At 43.6% G+C, this 24,907-nt stretch overlaps 1 pseudogene; it reads left to right on the top strand.

Moving 5' to 3' along the window:
• Positions 1–418: 418 nt before the first annotated feature.
• Positions 419–15,176, top strand: LOC136303946 (inhibitor of nuclear factor kappa-B kinase subunit beta-like; annotated as a pseudogene).
• Positions 15,177–24,907: the final 9,731 nt, after the last annotated feature.

Genomic DNA, 24,907 nt, shown 5'->3' with positions numbered 1-24,907 from the left:
GGCGCAGCTCCAATGGCTGTCGGCGGGGCGCGGGGCATGATGGGAGATGGAGTCACGGCTGGAGTAGCGCTCCGAGTGCGCCGCGGAGCATGCTGGGAGCTGTAGTCCCGGAAGTGGCTCGAACGCGGCGTCTGGGGCTCCGGGAAGGCGCTTTGGGGACACTTTTGTGTCCGAGCCGCGGTTTGAGGTCCTCGGGGGGAACGTGTACGGCTCGGGAGCACTTGCGGGGAGCTTGGGGAGCTGTAACCGAGCTCTCTAGGGCGCGGGGCGGGGCAGGAGTTTTTAGGCGCAGAACCGTGTTCCGAGGGGCTCCGAGGCCAGGGGGGATGATTGGAGATGAATTCCCTGAAGTCGCTCTAAGGGGAATCTGTGGGGTCGGAGCGTTCAAGGGATCCGGGGACGCTTTGGGGGCGGGCGAATGGGCGCTGAGGGAACAGTTAGGGATCCTGGAGGGGCTGGGGGACACTTGTTTAGTTCAACGTGGTTTTTTGCTCATGAAACATACGTATTGTATTTAAAACTTAATATTCCATAGGTATGGGTTCTATAGGCGTAGATATCAATTAGCCTAAGTGCAAAACCTAATATTCCATGTAAGAATGATGTTCTCTACTGTTAAAAGCAAAATGAACCAAAACAAACAAAAAGGAGAGGGTTAACAATTAATGAGAAAGGAACAGAAAAGGTTGTTATGCCACTGTAAACTTTCACTCTGAGTCTACATTTCAAATGATACAGGTGACCCATCTGAAGGAGGATTTCTCCTCAGGGGAAATGTCTTTCTAAAAGTTTCCTTTGTTGCAAGGAGCTGCCTCTGTGCCAGGAGCCCGGCCCAGCTCAGCAGCACAGAAACAGCACAAGGACTTGAATGACCCTCCCGTGGATTTGGTGTTTCCATTCAACTCTGTCCCTGAAAGAGTGTTCCAAAAACTTCTCAAGAGCTCAAAGGTAAATTAAAACACTGAAGTTTTTTGCAGTTTTAATGGGACACACAGAGAGACCCAATGGAGAAAGTGTCCCCAGGTTCCATCACTGCAGGCACTGATGACAGGTGGGGACAGACAAGGCAAAGGTGTCTCTGGTGCTGAGCAAACCTGGATGTGTTCCATGAATCCAAAAGGCCAAGGCCTGAGCCCCGGCCCCTGGCAGGGCAGGGATCTGTGGGGCAGGGATCTGTGGGGCAGGGATCTGTGGGGCAGGGATCTGTGGGGCAGGGATCTGTGGGTCAGGGCTCAGCCGTGGGTCACAGATCCGTGGGTCAGGGCTCTGTGGGTCAGGGCTCTGTGGGTCAGGGCTCAGCCGTGGGTCACAGATCCGTGGGTCAGGGCTCAGCCGTGGGGCTCACCGTGGCAGGGGTTGCTCAGGAGGTCACTCGGGGGGCGCCGGATCCTGTGGGGCGGCTCCAGCGGCTCCTGTGGGGCAGAGACGGGGGCGGGACAATCTGTGGGGCAGGAGCCATCTGTGGGGCGGGGATGGGATCTGTGGGGCGGGGTTTGGGATTCGGGATCTATGGGGCAGAGCGGGGATCCCTCAAAATTCCCACAAAAATCCCCAAATTTCCCAAAAACTCCAAATTTCCCCCCCAAAAAATTCCAATTTTTTTCCTCGAAAAAATTCCCAAAATTTTCCCCCATTTTTCCCATTTTTTTCCCAATTTTTCCCCATTTTTCCCAATTTTTTCCCAATTTTTCCCCATTTTTCCCAATTTTTTCCCAATTTTTCCCCATTTTTATCAATTTTTCCCAATTTTTTATAATATTCCGAAAGTTTCCCACAGAATCCTCAAAAAATTCCCCCAAAATTCCCCAAAATTTTCCACAAAAATTCCCAAATCTTTCAAATCCCCCCAAATGTTCCCATTTTTTTTCCCAATTTTCCCAAATTTTGGGGGCTTTCCCCCAAATTTTCCCCAAAAATCCCCTTAAAAATGACCCCAAACCATCAAAAAAATCCCAAAATTTTCCCGATTTTCCCCCAAAATCACCTAAAAATTCCCCCCAAAATCCCCAAATTCCCAATTTTCACCCCAAATCTCCCAAAATTTCCCCAAAATTCTCCCAGATTTTCCAAATCCTCCATTTTCCCCCCAGAATTCCCCTAAAAACGACCCCAAAAATCCCAAATTTCCCCCAAATTCTCGAATTTTCACCCCAAATTTCGGGTTTTTTCCCCCAAAACTTTCCAACCTCGAGGGCCACCAGTGGGCGCTCTGCAGGGAGAGAATTTGGTGGATTTTGGGAAAATTTGGGGGAATTTTGGAGAGTTTTGAAGGAATTTTGGGAGAATTTTGATGATTTGGGGTCATTTTGGGGCAAATTTGGGGGAATTTTTTGGGAAATTTGGGAGAATTTGGGGGAAAATTTGGGTAATTTGGAAAAAATTGGGGGAATTTTGGGGATTTTGGGAAAATTCAGGGGATTTGGGGGGAAATTTTGGGGGATTTTGGGAGGAATTTGGGAAAAAATTTGGGACTTTTGGGGGGAAATTTGGTTTTTTTTTCTGGAAATTTCGGGGTTATTTGGGGGAATTTTGGGAAAATTTGGGAATTTTAGGGGGAAATCCGGGGGATTCGGAGGAATTCAAAGAAGGAATGGTGAAATCCTGGGAATTTTTGGACCATTTTGGGTCATATCGGGGGAAATTTTGGGTGATTTGGGAGGGAAATTTTGGGAATTTGGGGGGATTTTTGCAGAAATTTTGGGATTTTTTTTAGATTTTGGTGAAATTTGGGAGAATTTGGAGGATTTTTGAAAAAAATTTTGATAATTTTGGGGAATTTGGGGGGATTTTTGACAAAATTTTGGGAATTTTTTTTGGATTTTGGTAAAATTTGGGGAATTTTTGAGGAAATTTTGGGAATTTTTGTGGGCTGTTTTTGGGGGGAATTTCGGGAGAATTTTGGTCGATTTTGGGGGGATTTGGGGACAATTTTGGGGGAGATAATTGTGGAATTTTGAAGAATTTTGGGGGATTTTTGAAGAAATTTTGGGAATATTTTGTGACTTTTGAGGAAATTTTGGGAATTTTTTTACATTTTGGGGAAATTTGAGGGGAATTTTGGGAATTTTTGGGGAAATTTGGGGCGGATTTTTTGGGGGGGAAATTCGGGACAATTTTGGGGTCATTTGGGGCCTCGGTGTATTCCGTCATGCCCCACGCCGCTTTGCACCTCGGTGTATCCCGTCATTCCCCGTGGTGCGCCTTTGCGCCTCGGTGTATCCCGTCGTGCCCCGTGCTGCGTTGCGCCTCGGTGTATCCCGTCGTGCCCCGTGCTGCGTTGCGCCTCGGTGTATCCCGTCATGCCCTGCGGCGCCACTTTGCGCCTCGGTGTATCCCATCGTGCCCCGCGGTGCCGCTTTGCGCCTCGGTGTATCCCGTCATGCCCCGCGCCGCTTTGCGCCTCGGTGTATCCCGTCATGCCCTGCGGTGCCACTTTGCGCCTCGGTGTATCCCGTCATGCCCCGCGCCGAATTACACCTCGGTATATCCCGTCATGCCCTGCGGCGGCGTTTTGCGCCTCGGTGTATCCCGTCATGCCCCGCGGTGCCGCTTTGCGCCTCGGTGTATCCCGTCATTCCCTGTAGTGCCACTTTGCGCCTCGGTGTATCCCGTCATGCCCCGCGGTGCCGCTTTGCGCCTCGGTGTATCCCGTCATGCCCTGCGGTGCCACTTTGCGCCTCGGTGTATCCCGTCATGCCCCGCGCCGCTTTGCGCCTCGGTGTATCCCGTCATGCCCTGCGGCACTCTGTGCCTCGGTGTATCCCGTCATTCCCTGCAGTGCCACTTTGCGCCTCGGTGTATCCCGTCATGCCCTGCACCACTCTGTGCCTCAGTTTATCCCATCATTCCCCCGGCGCCGCTTTGCTCCTCGGTGTACAATTGATGTCACCCGCATTTATTTCGCCTCTAATTTGCATAAATTTACATAAGGCTGGCGCATCAGTGAGGTGGGTGGGGTCAGAGCCACGCCCAGGCCCCTCCCAGTACAAACCAGCAACTCCCAGTCCCTGTGGTAAGTGATGTCATTCGCGTTTATTTGTGCTCTCATTTACATAAATTTGCATCTCGGCGCGGTGGGCGGGGTCAGAGCCGCGTTGGCCCCTCCCACTCCCTCCCAGTACAACCCAGTAACCCCCAGGCCCCGCCCAGTTTGTCCCGCCCTTGTCGCTCCATATAAGGGAAGGGGGCGTGGCCTGACAAAGGGCGTGGTCGGTTCACCTGTGGGGGGAGGGGCAAAGGTTACACCACGCCCAGAAACCCCAAAACCAGTTTAAACCAGAATAAACCAGTAACCCCCAAACCCAGTCCCAGTCCATCCCAGTATAAACCAGTGACCCCAAACCCACTCCCAGTCCATCCCAGTATAAACCAGTGACCCCAAACCCAGTCCCAGTCCATCCCAGTATAAACCAGTGACCCCCAGTCCCCGTCCCAGTGCCCTCACCTGTCCGTACTGGTTTGAACTGGGATCTCTCGATGCTCGGTGGCCTCCAGGGAGCGGCTCAGGGCCAGGGCCCGGCGCTGGGGGATACTGGGAGTTACTGGTTTATACTGGTTTCTACTGGTTTGTACTGGGTTATACTGGTTTGTACTGGTTTGGGGGTTTTCCTTACTGGTTTGTACTGGGACAGGGTTTAGGGGTCACTGGGATGAAGTGGGATGAACTGGGAAGGGATTTGAGGTGACTGGTTTGTACTGGTTTATACTGGTTTGGGGTTTTTCTTTACTGGTTTGTACTGGGAGGGGGTTTGGGGGTTTTTTGGGATTTTTGGGGAGAATTTTGGGGATTTTGGGGCATCAAAAATCCCAATTTTCAGTCGGAATTTTGGGTGAATTTGGGGGACTTGGGGGCTTTAAAAATCCAAATTTTTAGTGGGAATTTTGGGGTGAATTTTGGGGGTTTTGGGACTTCAAAAATTCCAATATTTGGGTGAATTTTGGGGATTTTGGGGCTCCTAAAAATTCCAATTTTTAGTGGGAATTTTGGGGTCATTTTTGGGGATTTGGGGCCTCCAAAAATCTCAATTTTAGTGAGAATTTTGCGGGATTTTGGGTGGGAATTTTGGGGTGAATTTGGGTAATTTTGGGGCTTCAAAAATCCCATTTTTCAATCAGAACTTTGGGGTCATTTTTGGGGATTTTGGGGCTCTGAAATCCTGATTTTTGGGGCGAATTTTTAGGTCAATTTTTGGGATTTTGGGGCTCTGAAATCCCGATTTTTAATGGGAATTTTTGGGGTCATTTTTGGGGCATTTTGGGTGAATTTTGGGGGATTTTGGGGCTCTAAAAGTTCCAATTTTTAGTGGGAATTTTGGGGTGAATTTAGGGGATTTTGGGTGGAAATTTTGGGGTGAATTTAGGGGATTTTGGGACTTTAAAAATTCCAATTTTTGGGTGAATTTTTGGGATTTTGGGGGCTCTAAAAATCCCAATTTTTAGTGGGAATTTTGGGGGTTTTTGAGGGATTTTAGGTGGGAATTTTGGGGGGAATTTTGGGGATTTTGGGGCTTTAAAAATTTCCACTTTCAGCAGGAAATTTTGGGGTGAATTTTGGGGATTTTTGGGCTCTAAAAAATCTCAATTTTAGTGGGAATTTTGGGTGGGAATTTTGGGGTGATTTTGAGGGATTTTGGGGCTTAAAAAAATCTCACTTTTCAGTCGGGATTTTGGGGTCATTTTTTGGGATTTTGGGGCTCTGAAATCTCGATTTTTAGTGCGAATTTTTTGGGGTCATTTTTGGGGCATTTTGGGTGAATTGTGGGGGATTTTGGGGCTCTAAAAGTTTCTATTTTCTATTCCTATTCCTATTCCTCTTGGGTCTCACACTGCCGTCTTCGGCTCGTCTGCCGTGCCCTCAGCGCTACAACAACGCTGCTACCTAGAGCCGCCGCTTTGCCTGACTTAACGTCTGTGCTGCGGCAGTCCCTTGGGGTGTTGGATTAACATTTTCGGCTGCAGCAGTCTCATTGCAGTTTGGGTCTTTTCTGGACGGTAGCAACAGACTCCCTTGCACTCCTGTGCAGGGCTCGTTGCTGTACCTTCTAGACAGATCTGTAATGCATACATGTTGAAGAAACACACTGTCTTCCGTATGAAGTGCCAGGAGTTAAAATGAGTCTAGATCCGTGAAAGATGGAAACCTTTAGAATTCACTAACTCAATTTCTCAAAGCATTTGTGACCATGTTGGGCTTTGCATGGTGACCACGAGCACATGAAAGTGTATAGCAGTTTCAGAACATCATGTATACTTGCCTAGTTTTTGTTCTACAGACTGAACCATCCCAATGTGGTGGCTGCCCGCGATGTCCCTGAAGGGATGCAGAAGCTCGCACCAAATGACTTGCCATTGTTGGCCATGGAGTACTGCCAAGGTGGAGACCTCCGCAAGGTGGGGTCCCTAGGATGGTAACCTAGGAATGGATCACCTTCTGATCTGGTCCTAGGTTTTCTACTGAAGTTTTCCCTTCAAACCTTTGCTTTCATACCCTGATGTTTCCTATTTCTAGTCATGGCATCAACAAGTGTTGGTGGCTTGGTCCTTGGTATTATGTTCAGCTTTTGAAGACTTAAGTGCTTTGTATTTTTTTAGGTGCAAGTGACACTGTGAGGAGTTTTCACCTAGAGAATGAGGGCAAGTGTAGGGGACGTGCAACAGTATTTTAGTATGGCCAAGACCATTGTGGGGTAGGTGCATCTGTAGGCTGTACCCTTCCTGAAAGTGATGAACTCTTGTCTGTCATAGGAAGAGATAACACATGGTAGTTCTAATCCTAAGGCTTTTCTGACCTTTGCTATAATCTGCCCATAGCTAAAACACAGACCTTAGGCCTCAGATTGGAGTTGATAGTGTCAGGCAAAGAGGGATGGAACAAATAGGAGGATGAAAACGGGATGACAGTGACTTCTTTCATCTTCTTTCCCATGCAATTAAACCAAGGCACAAAGCTGTAATTGCTGCTACCGCAGGTCACAGTCCATAGAGTTTTGTGCTTCTGGAGAATTTAATTACTGTTGCTGAAACTTCTTGCATCCCTGAGAATTTGTGGAACTCTGGAGTTCACTCGGGATAGAGAAGGGAAAGATTACATTCTGTGTTCCTTACTTGCAGTACCTGAACCAGCTGGAGAATTGCTGTGGCTTGTGGGAAGAAGCTATTCTTATCTTGTTATCTGACATTGGTAAGTGGTGGCAGTACCTTCAGTTGTCTGAACTATGGAAACCCTTTTAGTCCTGAATCCACTCTCCGGATATACAGTAGTGACCTTAGTGACTTCATTTCAGACTGACCTTTTATGATCTTGATCATCTCCCAAAAGTGTTGGGAGTCTGGGGAAGTTCTTGCCTACTGGAAGCTAGCCAGCATTACTACAGTTTACAGGAAGGATGTGAGGGAACATCCAGAGAGAGAACTCAATTTGTGTCCAGAGTTCTATGGTGCTGACTTTACCCCTGACACTCAGCATTTCGTTGTATGTTTGATTGTACAAGGTCTGATGTGAAAGCCATGCTTATTACTAGATAGAATAGATGAATCCTTACTGAGCTCATGCTAGGTACTGTTATTTAGCTCTAACAACTGGCTTTTTCTGTCTCAGCTTCTGCTCTCAAATACCTTCATGAGAACAGGGTCATCCATAGAGACTTGAAGCCAGAGAACATTGTGCTGCAGCAAGGAGAGCAAAGGGTAAGCAGGAAGCAGACGTCTCTACCTGCACAGACAAGTAAACTTAGAAGGAACCTGCATGTGCTTCATGCAGTTACATGGTCCCTCTGCAAGAGCACTCAGCCCAGGATAACACCTGTCTCAGGTCACTGTCACATAGTATTCTGTGTGCAGCTGAGGTGAGACGTTGTATTAGACGTCTGTTAACACCTGACATTTTGACTTTCAACCATTAAGGAAAGAAGCAGACTGTCCTGATTGACCAAAGATCGGAAGGAGCTAGAGGCGTAACTGCTAAGTGTGCTCCAACACCTTCAAATTTATTGTGGTTTTAGAAATCTACAGTAGCCTCCCATTTCTGCTTCTATCTCTTCACTGGCACCTTTCCTGCATAGCTTTGAAGAGCCAGACCTTTTCTTTCTGCTGTATGATGTGCTTTTAACAGGACTTCAGTCTGGCATTCTTATTCTCTGTTGTGTGTTTCAGTTAATACACAAAATCATTGACCTTGGTTATGCTAAGGAGTTGGATCAGGGGAGCCTGTGCACATCCTTTGTTGGGACTCTGCAGTACTTGGTAAGAAAGGAATTCAGCTAGAAGAGCAGCTACTGCCTTCTAGAGGGATAGAATTAACTGTTACCAAGCTTTGGGCTGGGATTAGGTACTTGCACGGTATGGGGTGCGTTTGTGGTGCTGAAGCTAGCAAAGGTGACTGCTTTTTTGCTGACACTGGGTTTTGCTGAGACTGGGTTTTGTGCTACCTGCATCTGTTATAAATAAGCAGGAGTGCCAGTAACCTATGCTACTCACTCCAGGAGGGTCTTAAAGCCCGTGAGAGGCAGTGTTCAGTAATGTCTTTAATTGTTTGTACAAATGTTAATGAGATGTTAAGGGACGGAGAAAGCTAAGAGCTTTCTGGCCAAAGCCATCTGGCTTTGTCTCATGCGTGTAAACTGTATCAGGCTCCAGAGCTGCTGGAACAGCAGAAGTATAGGGTGACAGTGGATTCCTGGAGCTTTGGCACGCTTGCCTTTGAGTGCATTACAGGCTTCCGACCATTCCTACCCAACTGGCAGCCAGTGCAATGGTGAGTGAACCGTGGCTGGGTGGTAAGTGGGCATGATGTGACTTTCCTGTTTACAGGAAGCAGAAGTGTGGTCCCTTGATTCTGAGGATAATATCCCTATGTTTCTTGCCCTTTTGGAAAGTGACCCCTTTCACAGGGGCTTGACTCACCTGAGCAAGTTCAGCATTCCTGAGACTTGCTCTATGGGATAAGGGCTGACTCCCGCAGGGCAGGTAACAGAAACCAAAGTGGCATCTGTATTACATGTCAAGAGTAGCTTTTAAGAGCCTACTAGCATGCAGGCTGGGAAAGGCGGGCAATTTTTTCACCATTGTACTCGCTTACATTGGGCATACTAAAGTGCGTCAGAAGAGTGAGCTGGATATTGTTGTTTCAGAAGACTTATCCGGAGAAGTCAAGTTTTCTAGCAGTTTGCCCTGCCCCAACAATCTAAACAGGTGAGTACTAGAAATTGCTGTGCTGAGATAAACTGATTCTTCTGCAAAAGGACCAAGTTTGTGTTGTATGCCTTACTGTGTTAATCTGTGAATACACTGAGTGCGTGACACAGGCAGTACTACTGTCGCTTGTCAGACTTGTGTAGTCTTGGTTTCTGCCTTCTAAACGCTGCCTTTGTGATGGGGAGAGGTGGAGTGCTGGAGGGAGAAGGAGGGGGGCAGTTCTGTCAGTCCTCCCACACAGAACAGGCCGTATCGTTACTGCCAATGCACTTTTACCTTTTCTGATCTCCTGGTTTTTGTTGCTCAGTGTTTTGTCTGGGAGGCTGGAGAAATGGCCGCAACTCATGTTAATGTGGCACCCACGTCAGAGAGGTACAGATCCTACCTATGGACCCAATGGGTGTTTCAAAGCATTGGATGGCATTTTGAACTTGAAGGTAAGCAATATGTCTGTATTAGCCTAAAAAGTTTTCCAGAGAGCAGTTTCCTGAGCCTCTGAATCCTAGACTTAGGAGGAAGAGTGAGGCAGAAACTCATAGAACTGTCTCCTGACTGTTAGTGACAGGTGCTTTCCTCTTGCTTCTTTGAGGACAAATACTCCCTGAGCTTGTTGGGAGTAGTGAAGAGCTTCTGTGCATGCTTGGTTCCATATTCTGATAGAGGATTCTACAGGTATTTAACTGCCATGTTTAACTGCCATATTTAACTCTCTTCCACTTCATGGAGGACAAGAACTTTGCCATAATGTTAGGAAGTAGCTGTAAAGTGACTTCTTGATTCTGACAAGTGCTTTGAACAGTTTCTTGGTGGTCATTTTTTCGGTCCCTCAATCTCTGCTCTAAGATGACCAATGTATCTTCAGCCTTTCTCATGCCATGCTACTCTTCTTGTAGTTGCTTCACGTTTTGAACATGGTTACGGGAACTGTGCACACCTACCCTGTGACAGAGGAAGAGACTCTGCAGAGTGTGAAGGCCAGGATTCAGTCAGATACAGGAATTCCAGAACAGGACCAGGAACTACTGCAGGAAGCAGGACTTGAATTGTTTTCTCAGAAGTTGGTCACTAAACATACAGCTGATGGCAAGGTGAGTCTCGGTATTCCCTTTCTTAAGTTTGAGTGAATCAGAAGTCACTGCACTCGCTTTGGGATCACAGCACTCCCTGCTGTTGTGGCATGCTTTTGTCATGGTAACCTCACAGACCTAACAGCCACTGTAGCGTAGGCAGCCTGTTGCCTTTGGTGCTCTGTGTTTGGTTGAGGAGGACTCTTCTGTTTGTGGTGTTGCCAAGGCTTGCTCTTCCCAAGAAAACCTGGTTGGGTCTTTTGTCTTCTGCAGGTGAATGATACTGCAGCAGCAGACACAGACCTTCTCTTCCTCTTTGATAACAAGAAAATTTCCTGAGGCTCAGGTGGCCTTGCGTCCTCATCCAGAAAGTGTTGGCTGCATCCGTAAGGACTCCTCTGGCATGAATATGAAGGGCGGGGCGGGGTCAGCGTTGAGAGGGGCGTCTGTGTTTTGTGGTCTGTATCGTGCACAAAGAGTAGAGGGAGCTTTTGCGTATTGGGACTGAAGAAGCGGTAAAATGGACTGTCATTCATTCAGTTTATCAGAATAACTAAAAAAGGGAGGTGTTTGATTTTGACATGCTAGGGGAGCTGCACAGGGGTTATCCAGCTCTAGGCTTTGCAGGCAGTAACATGCCCCTCAAAGGAGCAATGTTTTGGTCTGTTTTGTGATAACACAGTATTCCTGCTTCACGCTGATATGTCCATTTCCCTTTCTCCCACCTCCTTTGTTTTCAGTTCAGGATCCAAAGAAGAATCTCCACTTTTTCCAGTTGCGGAAGGTGTGGGGTCAGATCTGGCACACGATCCAGATGCTGAAAGAGGACTGTAATCGGCTTCAGCAGGGGTAGCGAGCAGCCATGTACGGTGGCCGTTTCTCCACAATACTTATCTCTGTCTTTGTGCGCTGGTGGAAGGGAAGACAGAAATGGGACCCTGTTGGAATGGGGAAGCCCGTGATTGGAGCTGTATGCAATTCATGAAAAGTGGAGAGTTAGCCCTTTGGCACAACTGCATTTGTCCTCACCGCTGTCTCAAGTATCTGTTTTGGATGTAAATGAAAGCCTGGTGGATTTCTACTTTCAGAGGCTAATAGGACCTTCTTGTCCTTGCAGGATGAATCTGTTGCGTTACAATAGTACCCTCTGGAAGATGAAGAATTCTATGGCCTCCCTTTCTCAGCAGCTGAAAGCAAAGCTGGACTTCTTTAAAACAAGCATCCAAATTGACCTGGAAAAGTATAAAGAGCAGATTGAGTTTGGAATTAGTGAGTATAGCATCTGGAAAACGGGTCTTTTCATGACTCTTATCCTCACAAAAACACCTGCCTCCTTCTCTGTGAACCTGAGAAAGCCAGTCACTCTTCTTTGATTCCTGTAGCTTCTGAGAAGCTGCTGTTTGCCTGGAAAGAGATGGAGCAAGCTGTGGAACTTTGTAGGAGGGTATGTTTCTAAATCTAACTGCTAGTCATAAAGAGGTTTGTTTTTGTTATCTCTCCCCTCCTCCCCCTTTAGCTTCATTGTCCCTGCCTTAAATAGAAGCCCCTTGTATCTGCCCTGATGTCAGATTTCACATTGCCTTGGTTTGTGTGGCACAATTTTTGTCCATTATTAGTACTACATGAAGCTCATTCTGTTGTAAGGCTTAGGGGGAAACGGGAGATCTTGGCGAAGCCCCAGAAACATCTTGGAATTTCCTTGAATTGAAACGACTCATTTGTCTTTGGCCAAGGCTGCTGTTTGCATCTTGTTGGTTTGTTTAGAATTAAGAATGAGAAAGGAAGAACCAGTGGGAGTGTGAGTGGTAGTGTCTCTAGGTATGAGACTGTTGTGTTGCTTATGTTCTACCCTGCTTTCAGGAAGATGATGTGGAGCAGGTAGTGAAGAGGATGATGGCCCTGCAGACAGACATCGTGGACCTGCAGAGAAGCCCGCTAGGTCGTAAACAAGGAGGAACACTGGAGGATTTGTGAGTTGAACTACCTTGAGCTTCAGATGCAGGAGTGTTTCTGGCTAAGCTTACTCACTAGAGGACAGTGAAAGGGCTGTTTCTTCCACCCAAATTGTGGGGGACTGGGAGCACTTTAACACTAAAGATGTTTTTTGACTCATCTGTCATTGTTCTGAAATGGCAGACAGGTATAGAAAAGATTTGAGTTCTCAAACTATTTGTTCCATGTTTTGGTTCTTTGGAAATTCTTTTCTTTCCTGCTTTTTTCTTCTAGAGAAGAACAAGCCAGAGAGCTGTACTGAAGACTCAGAGAGAAGCCAAGAGGTAAAAGACGCTTTAGCTCGAGGTCAGCTTGCTTTGTGTGTAACTTTGGAGGTGTAGTAACGATCATTGAGAAAACCATCTGACTTCTAGGCCTGCCCAGACACTAGCAGCACATGGGCTCTCCTGGATTGCCTTTTCTCGAGAGGGAAGTCAGGGAGTCAGTTTCACACTAGGCCAGCCTTCCTTTCTTGGTGCTTTGTGAGCTGTTTTCGAAACTCCTCTGGAGCTCTTCTCAGAGCAGGCTGTTGCCACAAGCAACAACCAACCTTTCTGGGTAGAAAGGATGAAAGACACGACTGTTCCTTTGATCCAGTCCCAACTCTCCTTTTCAAGTTCTTTAAATTTTGAAGAAGGTGGCTAAAATTCAGTGTAATTCATCCCACTCAAACTTGCATATCCTGAACTTTGGCTGTTTCAGGATTAAAGCAGTAGTGGAAATGAGCCGCTAAGAATCTTCTCACTCTGTCCTATAAACCGACCTTTCTGTGTAATATTGGCTCTCATTCCAGATCAGAGGACAGGCGGTGACAGCCAGGCAGTAGTACGACTGCTTCTACAGGCAATCCAGACCTTTGAAAAAGAAGTTTGAGTCATTTATGCTCAGCTCAGGTGAGCTTTGCACATTTTATTCAGAGTTGAGAGAAGGTATTTTCTCTTCCAGCAAGAGAAGGTTTAAAACTCATTGCATATGGCTATTGAGATCTTGCAGTGTTAACAGAAAATCATTAACTTCAGAACTGTTCTCCTACTGCAGTGGCCCATGTGTGATCTGATTAGTTTTTATTTTTTTAATAGTAAAACTGTAGTTTGCAAACAGAAGGCATTGGAATTGTTCCCCAGAGTGGAGAAAGTGATGAATCTGATGAGTGAAGATGAGGAAACAGTTGTTAGGCTTCAGGAGAAACGACAGAAAGAACTGTGGAACTTGCTGAAAATTGCTTGTGTAAGTAAATTAAGAACTCCCCTTTAACCTGAGAATATGGTTTGTAGCACAGGCTACTGAAACAATAGTAAATTGAGTGTATCCTATGGTTCTTTTCTTTCTTTTGAATCAGTATGAAAGCCAAGTTCCAGGTTGTCTCATATTCCCGGCTGCTGAAAACTAGTGGGAACAATTGCACTCTGAATATTCTGTGTTTTCTTCAGAGTAAAGTGCGTGGTCCTGTTACTGGCAGTCCAGAGAGCGTGAACACATCCCGTCTTGGTAGCTCAGGTCAACTGCTGCTGCAAGTCCCTTCTGGAACATTCAATTTATCAGAATCTGTAAGAAAAAGGTGAGGCAAAGTCTGGAGTTCCTCGGCTGCTAATGCCACCACTACAAAGCTAGGCTTCCTGCTTTGTGAAATAATGGCCCACAGGGTTTCTCATATTTTACACTTTGTGTTCAGCTTGCATTGTCAGCAGCCTTAGTTTACTTGGTAGTTAAGACTTGCTGGGGCTTTCAGATCTTCCATATGAAAACTGGGTATCATGTATGGCTTCACTTCCCCCCGCCTCAGTAACAAAAGTGGTTTTTTGGTTTTCTTCCTTTAATCTGAGATGGTTGGGCTCACTTGGAAGTACACTGCCAGCAAGAACTGTTGAAGTATTGTCATGTAAGGTCACAGTAGCTGAGCTGTGTCATTGAGACTGCTGCATGCGTAGTTCCGGCTTGCTTAAATGAACTGGGTTACCACTTGGAATGAAAGACCTTGGTTTGTTTCTTTGCCTGTTGCCCCATCCTTAAGTTTATAGGCTACTCAGCTTTTCCTCTAGCAACAGTGGTTCCACCTAATAAGAGCCCAATTCCATCTTGGAATACATTTCCTTTCCCCCATTTAGTAAATCAGGGGCTGCCACCAACTTTTCAAGTTGCAGTATGAATTACAAGCCTATGACCTGACTAACTTCAGTGTTCTGCAGCGTATCTGCCAGAAGTATTTCTTGATGACAGAGGCAGCATCTCTTTAAACTGCCACAGAAATTAATGGTGTAATAATTGCCCCTTTCAGTGAGGAGCTGCTGCTGGAATCTCGGAAACTTTGTAGCCAAGTAGAAAATGTGATGCGTGACACAATGAAGGATCAAGAGCAGAGTTTCTTGGTAATGTATTCACTCTTCTGTAAATGGACTAAGGAAGTGCCTGGCTTCGAAGTTCTGAATGTGCAACTTTGCCACCACTAACACAGCTAAATGAAATCTGCATTTTACTCATGGCCAAGGGGGAGAGTAGGAGATGCACAGAGATAGGAAGCACCGGTTCCCTCATAATCTGCCGCCTGACTTACTCTGCTTGCCAAAACTGGGAGCCACATGCTGGGAACTTGCTGCGCTAAACAGTAAAGGATGGGGCAAAGCACTTGGCTGTTGTACAAAACTACTGCAAAACTGCACACAAATTTGGGATGAGCGGGTGTCAGGGATCCTTAATTTAACAATGCAGAATATTGAAGAGAGAGTAAAATACTGGAGAGTGCAAGTAGGTTGTTTCCTTGACAGCAGTCACGTGGCTCATCATGAAATTGACCAACTTGTTCCCAGTAAATTTTTTATAACTCTTAACACACTTTACCTTTATTTTAAAAAAAGCTCAACTGTAGCCTGGTGTTGAATTTCATTTATTCTTTCGGCTCTAGACTGGAGCTGGCTGCAGCTTCAGGTAGAAGAAACAAACAATCCAGAACAAACCCAGATGTAGAATCACTCTGGTTGCCTCTGAAGCCATGCTGCTTTGGGAAGCCAACTGTGAAAAGCTGCTGCCTCTGATAAGGGAATATCAGCTGCCTTCTACTGTCACCAACTGCTTATGTGATACATATGGCTTAGCTTTTAGTATCCACTTCTCAGACACTTTTTCACAAAGATACATTAGGGAATGCCTGTTCTAACTGCTTGGAGAATGTTCTTAATTGTGCCTTAAGACAGCAGATCTCTGTCCTGATACGTCTTCCTTTGGGCATCGCCTGGGGCTGTTTTGCTGCATTTTAGGCTTTCTAATGAACAATGGACAAGGTATACCCAGTCACTGGTAGATGTCACCTTCCTAATGAACTGTGAACTTAATTGCTTAACTTTGCTGATTTGCACTTTTTTTCTTTAAGTGTAATGGTTGTACTTACCTAATACTTGTTTCCTGTATGGGAACGAAATTATCTAAAACATGTAAACTTTTGGTTTGCTCTTTTTGATGCGCTCAATAACACTATAATGGAAAAAGCTGCTTTCACTGTGCAGGTCTCTAGAACATGAGAGGTGTAAGAATGTTAGCCTAGAAACCAAAGAAGGAAATCTTCAGTGTACAGGTATCGTGTAACAAAGCATTTTCAGATTATCTATTAACCATGCTTAAAGTTGCATGAAAAGATGTAAAAAAGACCAAAAAACCCAGCTGGATGGAACCTTGGTGAGAGTCAACACACACCAACCTTGTGTTCTGACTGTGACCAATTTATTTCATTCTGTTCTAACCCCAAATTTCCACTACAACACATAGACCTCCTTTTATAAAAGGCTGTGAAGTATAGGACGTGCAAAATGCAATACAATAATGGGGAGAGGTTGGATTTTCTTTTGGTTTTTTTGGAACAGGTTTAAAATACAGGAAACTGAAATGTGGCACAAACATCACAACTTCCATGCATGCCTTCAAGTGTCTTCCTTTGTTGTGCTGGCACACTCTGGACTTCAGCATTGGGTTAAAGTCATTCTTGGGCAGAGTAGAAAGTTCACACTTCTTCAAATTTTTGAGTAATATTAAGGCTGAAATGCACCGGGTACACTTTTCCTTCATCTTCCAGAGCACCACCAGTTGTTTTACTTAAAGCTATGTTAGGCTTCCAGCTCAAATCCCAGCCCAATTTTGTGACCTCCAGCACTGAAATTCTTGCCATCAGTCAAGCCTGAGAGGGTCAGCTTTACACCTACAAAAGCAAGTCACGAGAACCATCATGCACTGACATCCCAGTACAGTGCTCTTCCTCAGGTCCTTGACCTCACTAATGTGGCTTAGTTGCCACAGGAACTTGCATCCATAGACATCCTTTAGTTCTCTGAGTCTGCGTAGACTTCTAGCTCCTTTGTTCATCTAGTCTGTTCTTAAGATGACAGTGAATTAAACCGTAGTGTAGTACTTAACACCATTTGCTGTTACCAGTGAGAACTGCGTACCAGGTCGAAGGGCATGAGTGTAACCAATTCCAATGAGGCTGGCATTGTTCACTTTAGCCTATAGGAAAAAAAAAAATCACAGTATTTATAAACTGTGTAAGTATTCATACAGAAGTATCCCAGTCCCCTGAGAAGGTGGCCTATGCATTAACACTCTTGAGCTACTTGGAGACCAACCTCTCTTAGAAGCATGTTCCAATCTTTTCCTTTTCTCAGGAGTTTTCAGCTTAAGCAAATGGTGCAAATTCTGCCTTCACAGAATGCCATGCTGTTTTTCACTGCCTCGTCTATTATGTCTTTATATCTTTTAAAGAGCTACTTACTGCAGTCCCTCAGAGCCTGTCTTGTTCACATCACCCAGGAGTGATTTTCTTTTTTCTTCTAATGAGCAAGAAATACATGAATATGCAATTCCCTTTTTGCATTACTAAGTTTTGAGCTCTTAACAACAGTATTTCTCATTTTCAATTTTGGTTCAGTGGTCCTGGAACTAATTGTTGTTTTGAAACATAAATGCTTGCTACTTCAGTTCTTGGTCTTAAAACACACACGTCAGCTAACTTTCAACGGTTAACTTACTGTTAGGAGAAGGCTGTAAGCTCAGGTAAACTTCCACCATTGTAATTATAATATGGTTTTACATTATGGATTTAAGAATTAAAAGGACACTTTCATTGTCTTTTAAAAGACATTTTTCAGCACAGTAGCATGCTATTCCAAGCACACTAGTCAGACTATTTCACTATGGACAAAATTATATTTAAGATTTCTTTTCCTCCAGAAGTTCACAAGTACGATGTGTGAGGTCCCAATTTAAATTTGAACCACAACAGAAGCCACAGTTCGCAATCTACCATACTTCCTCAGTAACTAGTTCAGGCAACTGCTTCATTACAAATTTTCAGTATTTAGGGGAGCTTGAAATACTCATTTCTGTAACAAAATTCTTACCACAACGGAAGTCTTCTCATCCATTTGGTACTTTCCAGCAATACCAAAACGTGTCTTGTTACTGCCAGCAGTCCATGCAAGATTGACTGATGTCTCAACCTTATTAGTAACCTTCTGATAAACAGACCCACCAAACTCAGTGCCACCATTCCTGTTTGTAATAGATGCAAGTGTGTCAGGCCTTGCTTTGTTTAGTAACTCTTAAGATTAACCCTTCCCCACAATGATTTGACATTATCTCCTAAAATGAACCAAGAGATCCAATACTTCCCTGAACCCAGGCTCACTACTTCCTAGCTGGAGCTGGCAGACTCCTGCTCCTATTTTTTTTTGGCACAAAGCATGTTTTGCTTGCAGAACAGAACAAGACTTGCCAGAGACCTACAGTTTAAGGTTCTGACAAAAAAAACCAAACCAAACAAACCAAAAACAAAACCAACCCACCCAGATAACCTGGTTGCTTGTCTCAAGTAAGCCAGTGTGCAGTAACACATCAAGGAGACTTCAGTTATGAGAATAAGACTGAAAACAATGTTGTTGCATTATAATCATTTAAATACACCATCTTCAGAGCATCTCAGGCCACCTGAATGCCACGATTAGGGCTACGCAGCGATGACAGCTGGAAACAAACACAAAGCATCGCATGCCTTTCTCCTTCATCGTGGGCATTTCTGAGGGAGAAAGTTTCTGTCTGGAGAGTGTGATTGATAACTGGCTAGATGCAAAAGGTCACGTAGACATGAGGGAGCTTTGCTGAGCACACAGGCACTCTCATGAGAACCAGCAAGGCAGCAAGCTTCGCATGTCCTTGAGCACAGCTGGGATACGATAACAAGACCTTGCAGCTGAAAGATATGAGGGAGAAGCACGGTAAAACAAAAACTTACTCAAACTATGTAACCACAAAGAAATGTAGAAAGAGGCGTAGCTGACTTTTAGTCTGGGCACCAATCCTGAGCTTAACCTTTCCAATATGCATGAGCTTATTAGTGTTACTATAAAAGCATTTTGTGAATTATCAATAAACGAGATTTGCCGATCACTCATATTGAGTGCCACATTTCTTCCGCCATGGATTTTCCACAAGAACGGACTTTCCAGTTCTTAAAATCTTCTTAGTAGGAGCTGTGATGGTGCACTTTGAGTAAATTGTGGTCAATTCTGTCTCCTAATAGCTGGCATCTTCAGATTCTACTGGCGGTGTTGGGAATATCTTTTCAAGAGTTGAGAAGGAAAGTTTCTTTTAAGGATTCTGATCTTCCAGTGTGATGCGTAGATACCAGTCAACATGTAGACTGATGACAGGCACAGACAGTATTCTTGGCAATTGCTTAGAAAATAAACAAAACATCAGGCAGTAGAATAATCCTGTCAACAAGGAGGATAACAGTAACTTTTCCAAGGCACAAATGTCAATGTCACTTTCAGTTACATTGCAGGAAAAAATGGTAAAAGAAATGGGTGTGACCCAGAATTCCCACAGCCAAGAGGATATGTGAGTACCAGTTTGGCTGAAATGACTGTTGCTTGTCATTCCCCAGTGACAGTTTGGAGAAGTCATCACAGGCTCTTTTAATTGATGAATACTGATGTGTGCAAGTCAGGTGTCGGTATATGTATTTTCACATCCTTTTTTTTGCTTTTTCCATTGTGCAGCAGGTAATCTCAGAACAGCAGTGGCTGTGCTGAAGCAATATAAATAGTAATCTCTGATTTTTTCCAATGATGTTTGATTGCCAAGTGATATCCTCAGCAAAGTTGGTCAGACCCTCTCAGTCCTACTCCTTGTAGCTACTGAATACTGAGATTGTGGAAGGCCTTACTGAAGCCGACAGAAATAATTTTCATTCCCTTCAGTGACTTTTAAATTGGGCTGAAAGTGCTGGTTGGTCTCAAAAATACTTTGTGAGCTTTGATCTAATGAGTGGAGACCAGTGGTAAATCAAAATGGAAGGAAGAGCTTTGTGGGCAAAATGCAGTACAGGTTAATTTGCTTTTTCAAATTCTAACTTATTTAAATTTTACATCAGAAGTTGTGGAGGTCTAAATCCCTACTACCACCTTAAGGCATCTCTGCCTCATCATTGCTTAAGACACTGACTGAATGCACATAGTTTAATTTAAAGTTGATTGCATTTAACAACAGAATTTTTTAAAGCCTTTAGTCATGTAATAATGGTAGATAGCGCTTAATTTAGTCAAGAATGACCGATACAGTTATCTATCATTTACATTAGCAATGTTGAACCAACAGTAAATTCAGTAATTCTTCAATTTTATGCTCTTAACATTTAAAAACCTAAATCCACTTTAAATCAATTTGCATTATTTTGAGGATGGGATTCTTAATGTTAAGCTCCTATTAAATCCGCATTTTCTCTACTGTAAGGTTGCTTTGAATTTTTTTGTCATGTTTTTGTGGAATGTTGGTCTTAAGCAGTTTTTGTGGGTTTGTCTGTGACTTAAGGAGCTCTCTATTGGATACTGATCTATGCAGTTGAAATAGAACACTGGAAAAACATGATTTATAACAAGTGTTCTCATAGCAGACCAGGAGGTTGGGTTGATATTTCTTCTTCTTCCATCAAGGAACACCCGTGGCTGTGGGCTATAATTTATAACAACAGTGCTGCTTTGACCGCTTTTGGTTACTGTGGGCTTGTTTTCAGGAATGATGAGTATGTAGTTATCCCATCTTGAAAGAAATACATAGCACATGTGTTTATTTGGATTAATTAGTATGGTTTTATATCACAGTTGGTAGAAAGCTGGAAGAAAAGCCCAAGAGTAAAGGAATAAAGGAGTCAAACCAAACAACTGAGGGTTGTGACTGTGGTTAAAGTCCCTTATGAATTCTGAGTGCTCCAGCACCGGTTTTCTGTGAGTCACTCTTTGAAGCTCCTTATCATTTTGTTATATATATTCCAATATATGTAAGTCCTGTCAGACCCTAGAGAGAACACTTGCAGTGAGTAATTTCAGGTCTGAGTGCCACAAGCAGGCTGCTGAGAAAGCTGGCCCAGCCTTTTTTTTTCTTGGTAGTTCTGATGGTTTGAGCTGCAAGTTCACTCAGCTGAGCTGCTCTGTGCTCCAGCTCTGTTTCTTTAGTGATGCTGCAATACTTGCTGCACGGCAACTCAGTTGGAAAACAAAGAAATTAATGATACAGAGAGAAGATCTGTTCCCAAAGCAGGGTGAAATTCTGGTGGAAGGGCTTCTGCTGCTTGAATTTTAAACACTGTGCTGTGAAACCTCTCATGTCATCTGTGGGTTAGTGGTTGTATCACCTGGGATAGTCCATCCAGGCCCTGTTGATGCAAACGTGCTTTTCACTGGTGCTGCTCCCTATTTTGGAGAATATCTGAAAATAAGGTGTGAGCAAGTACTGAAAATTTCAATTTTTGCTCCTATTTACCCACTTGCCTGCATTTTTAATTTTGAAGTAGGGTGTCAGATAGAATCTGTCTAATGGCAGCGGTGTAAAAAGCATGCCTTCAGTTCCAAACTGAAACCCCTTGCAATCAGCAGATGTCCCAGCTCAAGGAAAATGGGTTGCAAGCCCAAAACATTCACTTTCCCTGCCTCATTTCTTATGGTCTTACCAAGGAAACAGCAAGACTTGGATTGCGCTTACTCTTTGCAATGAAGAAGTTGTTAATGCTGCGTTTTCATGCTCCCATCGTCGTTGTACTCCAAATGTCTGTTCTGTGGAATGGGCAGGATTAGGCTGTTTAAGACAAAGCCACTCCACATTTACAGTGCCTGTAAGGTCCACAGTAAGAGCCCTAAATAGAAGTATCATTTTCAAGATGCCTTCTATTTTACAAGCAGCCAAACAGAAAATGAAACCCTGGGTTGAATTGTAGTCTTCCTGAAGGAAGTGTCAAAGCCTAACAAGGGAGCTTGACCCAACTTTGTACTTGTTGTTCATTGAAATAAACTTTAATTGTTAATGAATCCAAACACTGTTAATGAATCCAATACTACTACTTTACTGAGAAAAGCTGTAATTACTGGACAATCCCCTGATTTTCAGCTGCTGTAAATCACTCTATCTTCACAGAATGGAGAGGGGCACTTCATTTAACAACACTGAAGAATTAAGACAGGGAAATGGCGTAAAAATCAGAAAGGATCTTAGAATTATAATCAGGGGAAACAGAGTAAAGAAAAACATGTAAAGTTGGGCGTTGCTTCTGTGTAAAGAGAAGTTGTACATCCATGTACATGTAGTTGCATTAAGGAAAAGCATTAGTATTCAAGCCGAATGATGTCATGGAAAAACCGGATTGTTTTTTTTAAGCATGCAAAACTTCTGTCAGTTGAAAGGGGATAAGAACAGCATATTAATCTATTTCCCTCCTTACCTGTTGTTTTGTGAAGTAGTTAGGATTGCTGGCATTATCCATCTGGAATTTTATGCCAGTGGCAGATCCCTGACTGTGATGGTAGAAGGGTAAGGACCTCATCCAAATGCATCAAGAGGAATAGTGTTTCACTGTGTAACTGCCAAGTATTTCAGACCGGTGCCTAATACGGCAAAAACTTGTTGCAATTATATGTAAAGTGTAATTTATCTAATGTAATTATGAGATGTTTAGAGCCAGTCATTTGAAATAGACTCCACTCCTCTGTTAACTTTTGACATTGGAAGGACTGTAATCATATTGCAGACCATCAGCCCTTGGATTAAAATTTAAACCTACAGTGAGCTTCAAACTGCTTTGCATTTACCCTTAGAAGAAAAGGGAGGTTGAATAATTTTTGTTACGTTGATTTATCTTAGGAAAATGGGTGTCAAGGTTCTGAATTACAGTAATTATTGTAAGCATGTAAAATATTATCAACTACAAGATACGTCTGATGTGGTGTGGATGGATTAGTGCACATGCTAAGACCAATTTGAGAACATTTCAATTTTTGCTACGTTTGCTAGGGCTAGTTACATCCACTTAAAATACAGATTGGCTCTAAAATGGCAGTGGTTTGCAGGTCCTAAGTGTTAGGACTTTGGTTAAAGCAAAAGGAACAAAATAATTCTTTTTCTTTTAGCTTGTCATGCAGTTTGTGCTAAGGCTTTCAGTAGTACTTTATTGTGACGGCTCATTTTCCTTTTCATTTGATGCCCTCATATACACCTTGTCACTCTATTAAACTAGAAAGATTTAGTTTCTTAAAGAGCCCTCAATGAAGCTGTTATAAAGCCTTTTCTCAAAACAACAAATATGGAGCCTGAACACATGAGATTACATTGTTTTAGTTTATGTTGCTTTTTTGAGGAAATAAAAACAGGAGAGAGCAAGAGTTTATTGCTTAATAAGTATCAGCTATTTTCATAAAAATGGTTCATAATTTTGAGTTTCATTTTTATTTTGACCAGAACACTTTTAGATAATAAATGTTGCAATTGAATCTTGTTTTTTTTAGGAAGTTGTTAAAACAAGCTAAATGCTTTCCATTTATGGATAACAAACTGATGCTCTAAGTTTAGGAATTACTGTGCCAAAATTTGAGTATTTCTTTGATTTCCTTGTAACCTGTAAAACTGACTGTTTCTGGTTATTCTGGAACCTTTGAACTAGGGGTCTTACCTCAGGTGGGATGTCAAAAGAATATATAGATTGTGATGCTGTTTTCTCTCCATTACTAGGAACAGTTTTTGGTCTGGGCAAGTTGGGATTCAGACAATGCCACTAGATTTCTACTTGAGAATCTGCCTTTTGTGGCCTGTTTTGTAGGTATTTTCACTTTTTTCATTGCAAGTTTTTAGGATTTTCTAAGCGTGTGTTTCTAAGAAAGCAGCACCCAAATTAATTGCATCTTCTGAGTACGTAAGAACTACTTTATGGCATTTTAACCTGCAAACGCTATGATAGCGTGTGTGGAAATGGAATTTACCTCACTTGGTGGACTTGAAACATATCCCTAAGCAGTAATTGCAACATCTTATCAAATTCTCGAGCAGGAAACCAACCTTTTTCTAAATGGCATTTTTATGAACTGTTTTAAGGACTGTTTACTGGAAAGCTGCCTAATCACTGCATTCCGTGGGTAATGGCTGAAATATGTGTGCTGAATTAGTAGCAGGAAGATGCTCAACTACTCTGGCAGGGAACAGTTGATACTGCTTTTGCTAATGCATGTAAACCACAGAGAAAATTCTGAATATGGAGAAAATTTTTATCAATAGCCCCATTTAATTGTATCCTTCATTTGAACGGTGCCTTGTTTCAGCGATTTTTAAGCAAATTATTGAGACTATTTTTATAAGTGGTAGAAGTAATAATTAAAACCCGTCCATGAAAAGATTTGGGAATACATTTAATTGATAGAAAGATTAGGGATATCCGGGGAAAAATCCACGTTGCTGGCATTCTTCTGGTTTTGGGTCTTGGCGAAGGAACTAAAATGGGTTAAGAGGAAATTGCTTGTTCCACAGTGTGCTGTGTGTGGCTTCCTGGGGATTTTACCTTTACGGTGAGTGTTCCTCTGAACACAATGAAGCTGCAGGCATGTGCTAAATCCAGTTAAGGAGATTTCCAGTTTAGTCTTTTGGCTCTGGAAGAGTCCCTAACTGTGCACCTGGGACATAGGATTGTCCAAAGGTGTCCCCATTGCACATTGCGAGGAATCCTGGTCTTCATTCTGCTGGTTTAGTTTGATGTTTCCATATTCTTCTAAAAAAGAATAATTGCTTTCTGTTCAGTGCCTGCATTCACAGCTGTCTGGTTTTTACCTTTTCTTCAGCTGCCTCTTCTCCACACAAGTGCCCTTGTCTACGTAACTCTTTCTTTTATGGCAGCTGTTCAATAGCTGGAGTTAAGCTTCTTGCCCTACTCTGAATTTCCAATTTCCCGTTTGAGGATGAGGCAATCACCGCTGACTTCCCAGAGGGCACTCCTTCGCTTAGTTATCCAGCTCTTAGCAGCTTTGAAAGGGACAGAGAAATGGAAGGGAATAGCTTTGGTTCATAAATATTTTTGCATTAATAATAATTAAAGTTAAGATCAATGATTGTAGTACAGATGACTACCAATAGTGCTTTATAGCCCCTTTGGGAACTGAAATTGTGTGAAATAATTCAAAATAGCCTCCCTAGAATGGTTATTCTGTGAGCAGCAGTAGCTCTGTTTAAAGGCTGGCGTGGTGTCAGGAGGTCTCTGGGCATGCCAGGAGTTTCAGGTTGATCACTTTTCTATTATTTTTGCCCGTCTCCAAGTGTTTCCATTCTACATTCGGTCTTCCTGAAAATATTAGTGTGTCTTCCTTCAT

The sequence above is a fragment of the Chamaea fasciata genome, unplaced genomic scaffold, assembly GCF_029207755.1.
Source record: "Chamaea fasciata isolate MVZ Bird 193981 ecotype frontalis unplaced genomic scaffold, bChaFas1.0.hap1 SCAF_44, whole genome shotgun sequence".
NCBI classification, from domain to species: domain Eukaryota; kingdom Metazoa; phylum Chordata; class Aves; order Passeriformes; family Sylviidae; genus Chamaea; species Chamaea fasciata.
Note: the sequence above shows the minus strand (reverse complement) of the source record. Positions and strands in the feature narration are given on the sequence as shown.